The sequence below is a fragment of the Saimiri boliviensis genome, chromosome 9, assembly GCF_048565385.1.
Source record: "Saimiri boliviensis isolate mSaiBol1 chromosome 9, mSaiBol1.pri, whole genome shotgun sequence".
Lineage (NCBI taxonomy): Eukaryota > Metazoa > Chordata > Mammalia > Primates > Cebidae > Saimiri > Saimiri boliviensis.
This window is the reverse complement of record NC_133457.1, coordinates 65,689,064-65,700,006: the sequence shown is the minus strand read 5'-3', so window position 1 is coordinate 65,700,006 and position 10,943 is coordinate 65,689,064.

The window sequence follows — 10,943 nt, the reverse complement described above, 5'->3', positions numbered from 1 at the left end:
TTTATATTTAGTATATATTGAGTTTGGTTTTTTCTGGCCTGGTAATCTATGTCTTTTAAATATTTAAATAGCCTATTAACATTTAGTGTGATTACAAATGTGTTTGGACTTATTTCTACCATCTTATTTTTTCCTTGCTATTAATCCTGCTTCTCCTTTATACATGACAATGTACATGTGTATATGTGTGTGTCTTCTCTTTTGGGGCCTCATTTCCAGTTCATCAAAATTTTAGCTTGTTTACTTTTAAACCTTGCAAAAGGCATTCAGGCACCAACCCCACCCAAGGGCCAACCCGTGTCCACAGATTCACAGAAGATATATTTTCTCCTTACCCAGAATCAAGGTTAGGTTGACACAGACAAGTTTTCTTGCAATTTGACTCTGCAGGAGAGGTTTTCTAGGTTTACTTTTGTTTACTTTTTACTAAGAGTGTAGCCGTTTGTGGATCATATTTTCACATGGAGTGGAGAAAAGACACCACTCCAGTTCTCCCCAGGTTTCGTGCTGCATCTCCTCCACATCTGTGTCTGAGGCTACAGGTGCCTCTGGACAGCCAGTAACATCAGCACCCATTCATTCCCACTCTCACTTCATCCCTGATCTCTGACAATTTCATTTTTTTACAAGGCCATCCATGCATTTAAAATTGTGTCTCTTATGTCTTATCCATCATTTTAGTTGTGTGGTAATAGAAGGGTTTCAGATTTTGTAATCTCCCATCTTACCAGGAACAGAAATCTCTTTCTCTAATTCAAAAAAGATGATAAATTGTCACATACAACATGGCAGGCAAACTACAAAGATGATTCTCCTTTTTTTAAAGGGAACAAGAGACCAGATATTATTCAAACTAATGTATCTTGGGGATAATGTTACTCCAGCGGTTCACCAGTAAACACTTAGAAGAAAATGGCACCATCGGGAAATGATTCCACAAAGGTACATTCCTAGGAAAATTTTCTTATTGGAACAGTGACAAAGACTTGTGAACAAGCATCAGGGAGAGATTTCTCTACACCTCATTTGTGATTAATGAAAGCACTCCACTGAAGATCAATGTATTGTTAATAATGGTTACACGAGTTTAAAGTTTCATGAAAATCATTGTTTACAAAGTACTTTTATTATACTTACGTTGTACCCCTTTTGACAGATATTCCAAAAGACCCCTGGATTAGGAGCTATGGGCGCTAGGCACCTTCCATGGATTCAGAAGACCCAGCAGCCACAGTGACAGAGCTTTTTTGAAGAAGGCTTTTGACAAGCCATCTAAATCCAAAACCCTTTGCTTTCTCCCTTTCCTGGCTTAGCTTAATGATACTGAAATCTGTGAGGACACTGGGGTTCTTTCCAGCCACTGTCTTTCACTAAACTCAGAGTTCTTATGGTCCTCACCTTCCAGTAAGCACATTTTACCATATATTCAACCCAAGTCCATAACGTTTATATGTAGGACCCTCCCTTCCCCATTAATAGCCCATCTCCCAGCTCTTAGAGCAGAAGTGGATTATGAGAAGACAGTAAAACAGTAAATGGTGTGAAGCTCTCCCACTCCCCTCATGTCTCTACCCGATGTAAGGCTTCTCAAACAACAGGCTCCCCACGGTCTCAGGACATCACTAGCGTAGGAACAGTGGTTTTGCTGGATGAAACTCTAGCTCTAAGCAGACTGATCCTAGGAACTAAGAAGACTAATCCTATGCACCTGGCCATCAATGGCCCCCCAGGGTTGTCCTTTTTGAGCAGGACAAATATAGAAAAACAGAGTTTGGGTCCCCTTGTCATTTCCAAGATTGCCAAGAATAACCCACTGTCATGCTCCGTAGTCCATATTGTGTGAGGTCTTTATTCTTTCAATGCTCTGATTCTTGACATGAAAAATGAGAGACATTTATTTGTCTTTCCTTATGCAAAATCTGCAGTTCTCGATTTTCCCACATAGTACCTCAGAACATCTTTGGCCTTTTCTCTGACAACCTGACATTGTAACCACAGAACCACCCCAATCTGGTTCAACTTTGTCAGTAACAAAACAATTAGCTGTTTTTCAGTGCAATAGACTCCCAGGTTGCAGGTCACACAACCTAAACTTACCCAGATAAATCCAGCATGCCCAATTTGTAACCCCAGAGCCAGCCAGAATAACAAAGTCAACCACAGGTGGAATCTAATGCTTGGATTGAGGAACAGGGACCAAATTAAGAATCAAGGGGTGCTCTGTTTTGTTGCAGTACAGACCTAAAAGCCAAGGACTCAGCATCACCTCTTTGTGTAAACCAAATTAGACCATACCTCATTGCATTTTTCTATCTCTCCCATTGTTACTATGTGCTTTTAAAGTCCACCCCTAGACCACAGCTCGGGGAGACAGAGTTGAACATTGCCTCCTCTCTCCTTGAGAGTTGACTTGCAATAAAGCTTTTTCTTTTCTCAAAAGCTGATGCCATAGTATTGGCTTCTATGCATATGGACATCAAGCCCATTGCTCAGTAATAACATGACCCAGAACATTCCAAAGATGATTATAACTAATCACCTAACATTTCAGTATTGATGTTCAATATTTACCCACTCTTAAAACATATCACAGTTCCAATCAGAACACATATTGCAAAAAAAGTGAGACACAGAAAATGTCAGCAAACCAAGCTCAGTCACGTAGATAAGAATGCTTAGGCTCAAGGCGGGCGCTTACTCCAGGTCACACATCCCCAGAGTCACGGGCCAGGACGCAAACTGAGGCCATCTGTACCCAAATCTACTGACTTTGCGACTAGTCCATACTAGCTCACATGGGGTAGCTCAGTTCCTCAGAAGAACTCCACTTTATGGGGAAAACTCATCATATAAAAAGGTCAAGCCTTTACCATGATGCCATAGCTGGGATGAGCATCAAGTTTACCAAAACAGTGGAGAGAATGAAAGAGAAAGTGGAAAGAGAGTCTCCTTGTGAAGTGATCCTTGTTTCTGATTCACATTCCTTACAGAGTTTTTCACTTTTTGACCTCCTATTAATCTGAATTAGAGCTCTGTGCCACCCTGCCCTGGACACACACACACACACACACACACACACACACACACACTTGAATACTCAAGGACAATGTGTCCTGAGAAGGCCAGAGAAGTCCGTCTAAATAGGGATGCTGCATCCCAAGGGACGCAGCGCTCTGTCCCGGAGTGCATGGGGGAGAAACATAAGCCACCAGTTGGGGACTCTATCCAGACAAACCCACAACCCAGATAAGAAGAGGCCAGATAAACAAGGCCACCCAGTTCTCACCCTGCTCTCTGGGCAAAGTGGCCGGGGCAGAGGACAAAGCATGCACCTGTCCCCAACACTGGTCTGGTTTCTTTTTTTAATCATTTAGACAATGGCTTATCAAGAATCTGGCTCCTTTAAATAGACTGAGCTGTGGACCAGGGGCCAGGAATTCAGCTCTCAGCCCCACCTACCACTGTGGTGTGACTCTCCCAGCCACTGTGTCTTTTCCTCTTGCCTCCCTTCCCCACTGTCTCATTCATAGGAGACAGAAAGTCTGCCTAGCTTCTGCACAGAAAAAGAAACTATCAATAGAGTGAACTGGCAACCAACAGAATCGGAAAAAATTCTTGGAATCTACCCATCTGACAAAGGGCTAATATCCAGAATCTATGGAGAACTTCAACAAATTTACAAGAAATAAACAAACAACCCCATCAAAAAGTGGGCTAAGGATATGAACAGAGAGTTTACAAAAGAGGACATTTATGAGGCCAACAAACATGAAAAAAAGCTCATCATCGCTGGTATTAGAGAAATGCAAATGAAAACCACATTGGATACCACCTCATGCCAGTTAGAATGGCGATCATTAAAAAATCAGGAGACAACATGCTGGAGAGGATGTGGAGAAATAGGAATGCTTTTACACTCTTGGTGGGAGTGTAAATTAGTTTAACCATTGTGGAAGACATTGTGGTGATTCCTCAAGGATCTAGAACTAGAAATACCATTTGACCCAGCAATCCCATTACTGGGTATATCCCCAAAGGATTATAAATCATTCTGTTATAAAGACGCATGCACCTATATGTTTATTACGGCACTGTTCACAATAGCAAAGATTTGGAACCAACCCGAATGCCCATCAATGATAGACTAGATAAAGAAAATGTGGCACATATACACCATGGAATACTATGCATCTATAAAAAAGGATGAGTTCATGTCCTTTGCAGGGACATGGATGAAACTGGAAACCATCATTCTCAGAAAACTGACACAAGAACAGAAAACCAAACACCACATGTTCTCACTCATAAGCAGGTGTTGAACAACGAGAACACACAGACACAGGGAGGAGAACATCACACACTGGGGCCTGTCAGGGAGTGGGGGGCTAGGGGAGGAATAGCAGGAGGTGGGGGGATTGGGGAGGGATAGTATTAGAAGAAATATCTAATGTAGATGACAGGGGGATGGATGCAGTAAACCACCACCGTGGCACGTGTATACCTATGTGACAAACCTGCACACATGTACCCCAGAACGTAAAGTATAATAAATAAATTTTTTGAAAAAAAAAAGTCTGCCTGTCAGCCTTCCTCAGAGGGCTGCAATCAAGCGTATGATAAAAATAACAGCAACACCCCCATTTTCTGCAGAATCACCCTGGCAGCTGGGACCCTGTACACATGTCCTGAAAACGTGAGGGACTTCCAAGTGTTCAGCACACTGGGACTCAGGCCCACATGCTCTCCGCACCACCCTGCTTCCACTTTGGCCAAACAAACAACATCCCTGAATTTCTCTGCAAATTTCTTGCTGGTGAGTTTCCAGCATTTGCGGATGAGGACGGATTCTGTGTGTTTGAGAGCAGTGCCATTGCCTACTAAGAGGAGCTGTGTGGAAGGACACTCCAGAGGCAGCAGCCCCAGCGCTGCAGGGGGTGAGCTCTGCCAACGGCAATGCAGCACCAGTCCCCGGGAGCTCCCCACTGCAGGCTCCATGCACCGTAACAGAAAGGCCACTGAGCGTGCAAGGGAGGAGGAGAGGTGGATTCTGGGGCTGCTGGACGCTCACTTGAAGATGAGGAGTTTTCTGGCGGGTGGACAGGTGCCACTGGCTGATGTCACAGCTGTGCTGCTGTGGCCCCTTGAGCAGGTCCTGGAGCCTTCCTTCCACCAGGCCAACTGCTGGTTCCTCGCCTGCATGAACCAGCGCCAATTCCAGGGTGTCTGGGGGAAGTAAATCTGTGAGAACATGGCCGAGTTTGATGCTAAAAAGCTTGCAGAGAGCCAGCTAAACAGGACACCCCTGTTTAGGAAAGGGAAGGGTTCACAGCAGGGGCAGAAGCCTTAGGCTGAACAGAAAGGGCAGAAAAGGAAAGCTGCCCCTGCTCCTGAGGAGATGTGGGGGGATGCAGGCAGGTGCCGGCTGCTGTCCATGGCCAAGGACCCCGTCGCTCATCGTCCACAAGCACCTCTGTGTCGGACGAATGGCAGTGCAGGGCTCTAAGGAGGACATGCTCCCTGTGGCGCTGCCATATTTTGGGGAGCGGTTTGATAAGGACAGCTGTTTCCTGTGGTTCTCAGAGTATCGCTTCTTTGAAGAACTCACCCAGATCTTCAGGAGTTGCAATCTCAACACTGGAATGTTCCAGCGACTGGCCAAGCTCAGGAAGAATGTATTTGTCAGTGTCTTCTTTGGAACCAACATTAGCAGCTCTGAGTGTGGGTCTTCCAGGGCCAGGAGCCTGCCTTTTCATTGTGTCCAGGTCGGCAGGTGGGACTACTATCATACACGTGGCAGAAACTGGACCCCAGCAGCAAGGAAACCCAGATGCTTGTTCAAGCATAACTCCCCTGGGAGGCAGCCTTCTGCCACATGGGCAAAGCCTTCGGCCATGCAGGCAAAGCCTTCAGTCGGGGCAGCATCATCAAGTGAGCACCTCTTGCCACTGCCTAGCTCCCTGTGCCTGCCCTTCAGGGAGATAGGGGTCATTAAAGGAAACTGAAAGCTGAAAATAGCAAACAGTAAATAGCATTTATAAATACCTACTATGTGCCACATTCTTCACATACATGATTTTTATCTGCCAGCAACCCTGTGAGGCAGTGACTATTCTCATTGTCCAGATAAGAAAACTAAGGCTCAGGGAGTTGGACAACTTGCCTCAGGTAAGCAGCTGGTAAGAAGTAAGACTTCAATTTGAAGCCAGGTAACATCTGGCTCTGAAACTGTGCTGGTTCGCTATTCCATGGTGCACTCACGGATGCTCTCACCTTCATCACAACAGTTTCTTTCCCCAGGAGAGAGCAGAGGCCCTGTTAGAAGAATGATCACCACTTTTTCCTCTTTCTTTCACGTTAACCCATGTACTGCACCCCCTCTTCCAGTGAACTTTTAATGTTGGAATCTGGGCATTCAGACCCAGGGTATGACTCTGTTTCCACACAGTTATAAAGAAATACCCATGACTGGGTAATTTATAAGGGAAAGAGGTTTAATTGACTCACAGTTCCACATGGCTGGGGAGGCCTCAGCAAACTTACAATCATGGCAGAAGATGAAGGGGAAGCAGGCATCTTCTTCACAAGGCAGCAGAAGAGAAAAGAAAGGAGGAACTTCCAAACACTTATAAAAGAATCGGTGCTTCTAAGAACTCACTCACTGTCATGAGAACAGCACTGGGGATACCACTCCCACAATCCAATCACCTCACTCCCTTGACATGTGGAAATTACAATTCGAGATGAGATTTGCGTGGGGACACAGAGCCAAACCATATCATCCAAATCTGGGGAGGCATGCCTGTTCGCCCCTCATTTACTTCACTGTGAGTTTAGGAGACCATGTGACCACTTACTTTTTAGGTGATGCCCCCATTCTTTTGAGAAGCACTGATTGAAAAGGATTTCTAAGAGGATTTTGAGATTTGTGTGTTACTACGTGTTTTGTTGTTTCTGCAGCATGCAGAATTTATGAGCGTTTCGGAAATCAGCCCCCACTACTATAGGTTCCCTATGAGGCAAATGTGTCCCTGCCATATTAAAGGATATTTAGAACAAACATTCTTTCAAATATTTGCAAAATAATGTGATAGGAAGAGGATCATCCTGGACTCAACTGCGAGGAAACACTGGAGTCTAGAGCGCCTCACACAGCAGTGACTGTCACCCTCTTCCACACCCTCTCCTTGTCCAAGGCTGGCTACTGAAATCTTTCTTACATGCTCTCCAGGATTCTCAAGAATGAATCAAGAGCTGTATGTAAATAGTGTCACTTACATAAAACAGTATTTCCAAGACACACAAAGCATCCACTTGAGTCCCAAAGACTTGACTGTAAATTCTGGTAGGTTAAATGAGACAAAATGGCCCCAAATATTATGTCAGTACCATCACCCTCACTGAGTTTGGCCTGAACCAAACCAGCCCCAGAGCCCAGGCTAGTTTCTGAGAATAAAAAGTACTCTTACTATTCTTAAATAAGAATATTTAAAAGTATTTAAATAAAAGAAGGTTTAAATCTTTTGCAGACTCTAGCCACAAAGACCCTCTACAAATTTTTGTCAGAGTGAAGAGACTTCATTTCACCCTATTCCTTCTAAAGCCTCTCAACTCCCATTCAACTTACCTTTGCAGAAGCAAAACCTAGGAGTTACAGCACACTTATCTGAAGCTGAGACCCCTCTTTCTAGAAATACAGAAATCTCTGTAGTGCAAGTCAGAACAAGAAGGGAGAGAATCATAAGAAGAGAGTTATAATTGACAAGAAATAAAGTCAGCATTTTGTTCATATGAAGAATAGTCATCCTCTGTAATAAAACAAAAGGATATTAATTCTCACAGTGGTGAGACGTATAAAATTTAAGTTAGTTCAGAAGAAAACCAGCAACAATCCAGGTTGAAAGCCTCTGTCCACCAACATTCTGTATTAATCAGGGTTCCCCAGAAAAACAGAACCAACAGGGCCTGTGTGAACATGTGTGTGTGTAAGTGTGTGTAAGTGTGTGTGCATGAAGAGAGAGCTTTCTAAGTAATTGGCTCACATGGAAAAGTCACTTTTACATGTCTGTATTGCTAGAAGAAATGTGAAATGCCATGGCTCCTATGAAGGAGAATTTGGCAAGATCCAGTAAAATGACATACGCATTTACTCTTTGACCTCGTAATCAGACTTCTAGGAACTGATCCCAGTTACGTACTGACAAAACTACCAAATTGGTATATGCACACGGCCACTCATTGAAGCACTAATTATAGTAGCTAAGACAGACAACAACCAAAATGTCACAGCTGGGGACTGGTTGAACAAATTATGGCACATCCATTTGATAGAGTACTGTATAACCTTAATAAGGCTTGAGGAATATCTCTAACTTCTATTATAGTGTAATCCCTAAGATTCATTGTTAAAGTGATTTAAAAACACAAATGCAGGAAGAAGTGTATCATATTCTATCTTCATAAGAAAGGGGAAATATATAGTTTATCAATATATCCAGATACAATTATTTTTAATGGTAGAATGAATCATAAACATTTTAAATAGTGTTCTATAGGGGAAAGTATAGAGTAGGTGGGTCAGGGATAGAAGCTGGACTTAGGTAAATATATTTTGGTTTTTAGATATGACTTTGATGTCATGTAATCATTTTACATAATTTTGAGACAGGATTAAATTCTAAAATATTAATTCAAAACATAAAAAAGATAAATGAATTATGTCTCTGTTTTGGTGGTATCACAACAGAGAAAGAAGCCATAGAGGTGTACCTGCACACTCCTGATGGAATATATTCTAAGTACAAAATGAACTTCAAAAACAGCAACATAAAAGTAACTGGTTTGGTAATAGTGTTGTTGGCGGCAGTGTACAATTTTGCTATTCTGAGACTGCTATACTGGTAATGCAAGGTAACACTACTGAGTAATTACATGATATTCTAATTCTGTCATCCAGACTATTTTTGAGAACAAAATTCTGGTTCTGAGAATAAGGAAATAAAGATTAAGATAGAAGAGGTTAAGTAAAAACCAGGCAATCCCGAAACTGAAGATAGAGCATTGTTCACATTTATAATGTATGGTATCTTATTGAGAGAGAGAGAGACAGGTATTCCTTCTATTTCCTAGTTCTGTCCCCCCAAGAGGACTAGAAACAGTGACAATGACAATGGCCATCAGCACCCTTGACACTCATATTGGGGTCTCTTTAGACCATTTCTCACTAAAAAGAACCAAAGCTGCTTGGAGAAGCAGCAATTCCAAGTCTAATAAATGAAATATATAAGAAGAACGTGGAACATCTAATTGTATCAGAAAGCAAGAAAATTAGCAAAGACTACAGGGGTTACTCCAACTTGGAAAGGCTCCTGCCCAAAGATGGGACAATTTGAGCATCAATAATATTATTAATTATGGTGTGCCAACTTAGACACAGAAGCAAAATCTAACGGTAGGCTATTTTCAAGAGATTCACCTCACATGCAATGATATCCATAGACTCAAAGTAAAAGGAGGGAGAAAAAGTTACTATGCAAACAGAAAACATAAGGCAGGAGGTGCTATTCTGATTTCAGAAAAAACAGACTTTAAACCTACAAAGATCAAAAAGACAAAGTGTTCTTTTACACCAACAACATCCAAGCTGAGAGCCAAGTCAAACACACAATCCTATTCAAAACTGCCACATGCCAGTTCGAATGGCAATCATTAAAAAATCTGGAGACAACAGATGCTGGAGAGGATGTGGAGAAATAGGAACACTTTTACACTGTTGGTGGGAGTGTAAATTAGTTCAACCATTGTGGAAGATAGTGTGGCGATTCCTTAAGGACCTAAAATTAGAAATTCCATTTGACCCAGCAATCCCATTACTGGGTATATAGCCAAAGGATTATAAATCGTTCTACTATAAGGACACACACACACACGAATGTTCATTGCAGCACAGTTTACAATAGCAAAGACCTGGAACCAACCTAAATGCCCATCGATGATAGACTGGACAGGGAAATTGTGGCACATACACACCATGGAATATTATGCAGCCATCAAAAACGATGAGTTCATATCCTTTGTAGGGATATGGATGAACCTGGAAACCATCATTCTCAGCAAACTGACACAAGAGCAGAAAAATCAAGCACTGCATGTTTTCACTCATAGATGGTTGTTGAACAATGAGAACACATGGACACAGGGAGGGGAGCACTACACACTGGGGTCAGTTGGGGGGAAATGGGGGATGAACAGCAGGGGTTGGGGAGTTGGGGAGAGAGAGCATGGGGAGAAATGCCAGATATAGGTGAAGGGGAAGAAGGCAGCAAATCACACTGCCATGTGTGTACCTATGCAACAATCTTGCATGTTCTTCACATGTACCCCAAAACCTAAAATGCAATTTTAAAAAAAAACTGCCACAAAAAGAATAAAATGCATAGGGTTACAGCTAGCCTTTGTAGAGATGAAATACCTCTACAATAAGAATTACAAAACACTGCTCAAAGAAATCAGAGATGACACAAACAAATGGAAAAACATTCCATGCACATGGATAGGAAGAATCAGTATCATTGAAATGGACATATTGACCAAAGAAATTTACAGATTCAATCTTATTCCTACCAAACTACCAAAAACATTCTTCACAGATTTAGAAAAAAAAAAAACTATTTTAAAATTCATATTAACCAAAAAAGAACTTGAATAGCCAAGGCAATGCTAAACAAAAAGAACAATGTCGGAGGCATCACATTACCTAAATTCAAACTACACTGTAGGCCAGGCGTCCCCAAACTCTTTACACAGGGGGCCAGTTCACCGTCCCTCAGACCGTTGGAGGGCCACCACATACTGTGCTCCTCTCACTGACCACCAATGAAAGAGATGCCCCTTCCTGAAGTGCGGCAGGGGGCTGGATAAATAGCCTCAGGGGGCCGCGCGCTGGC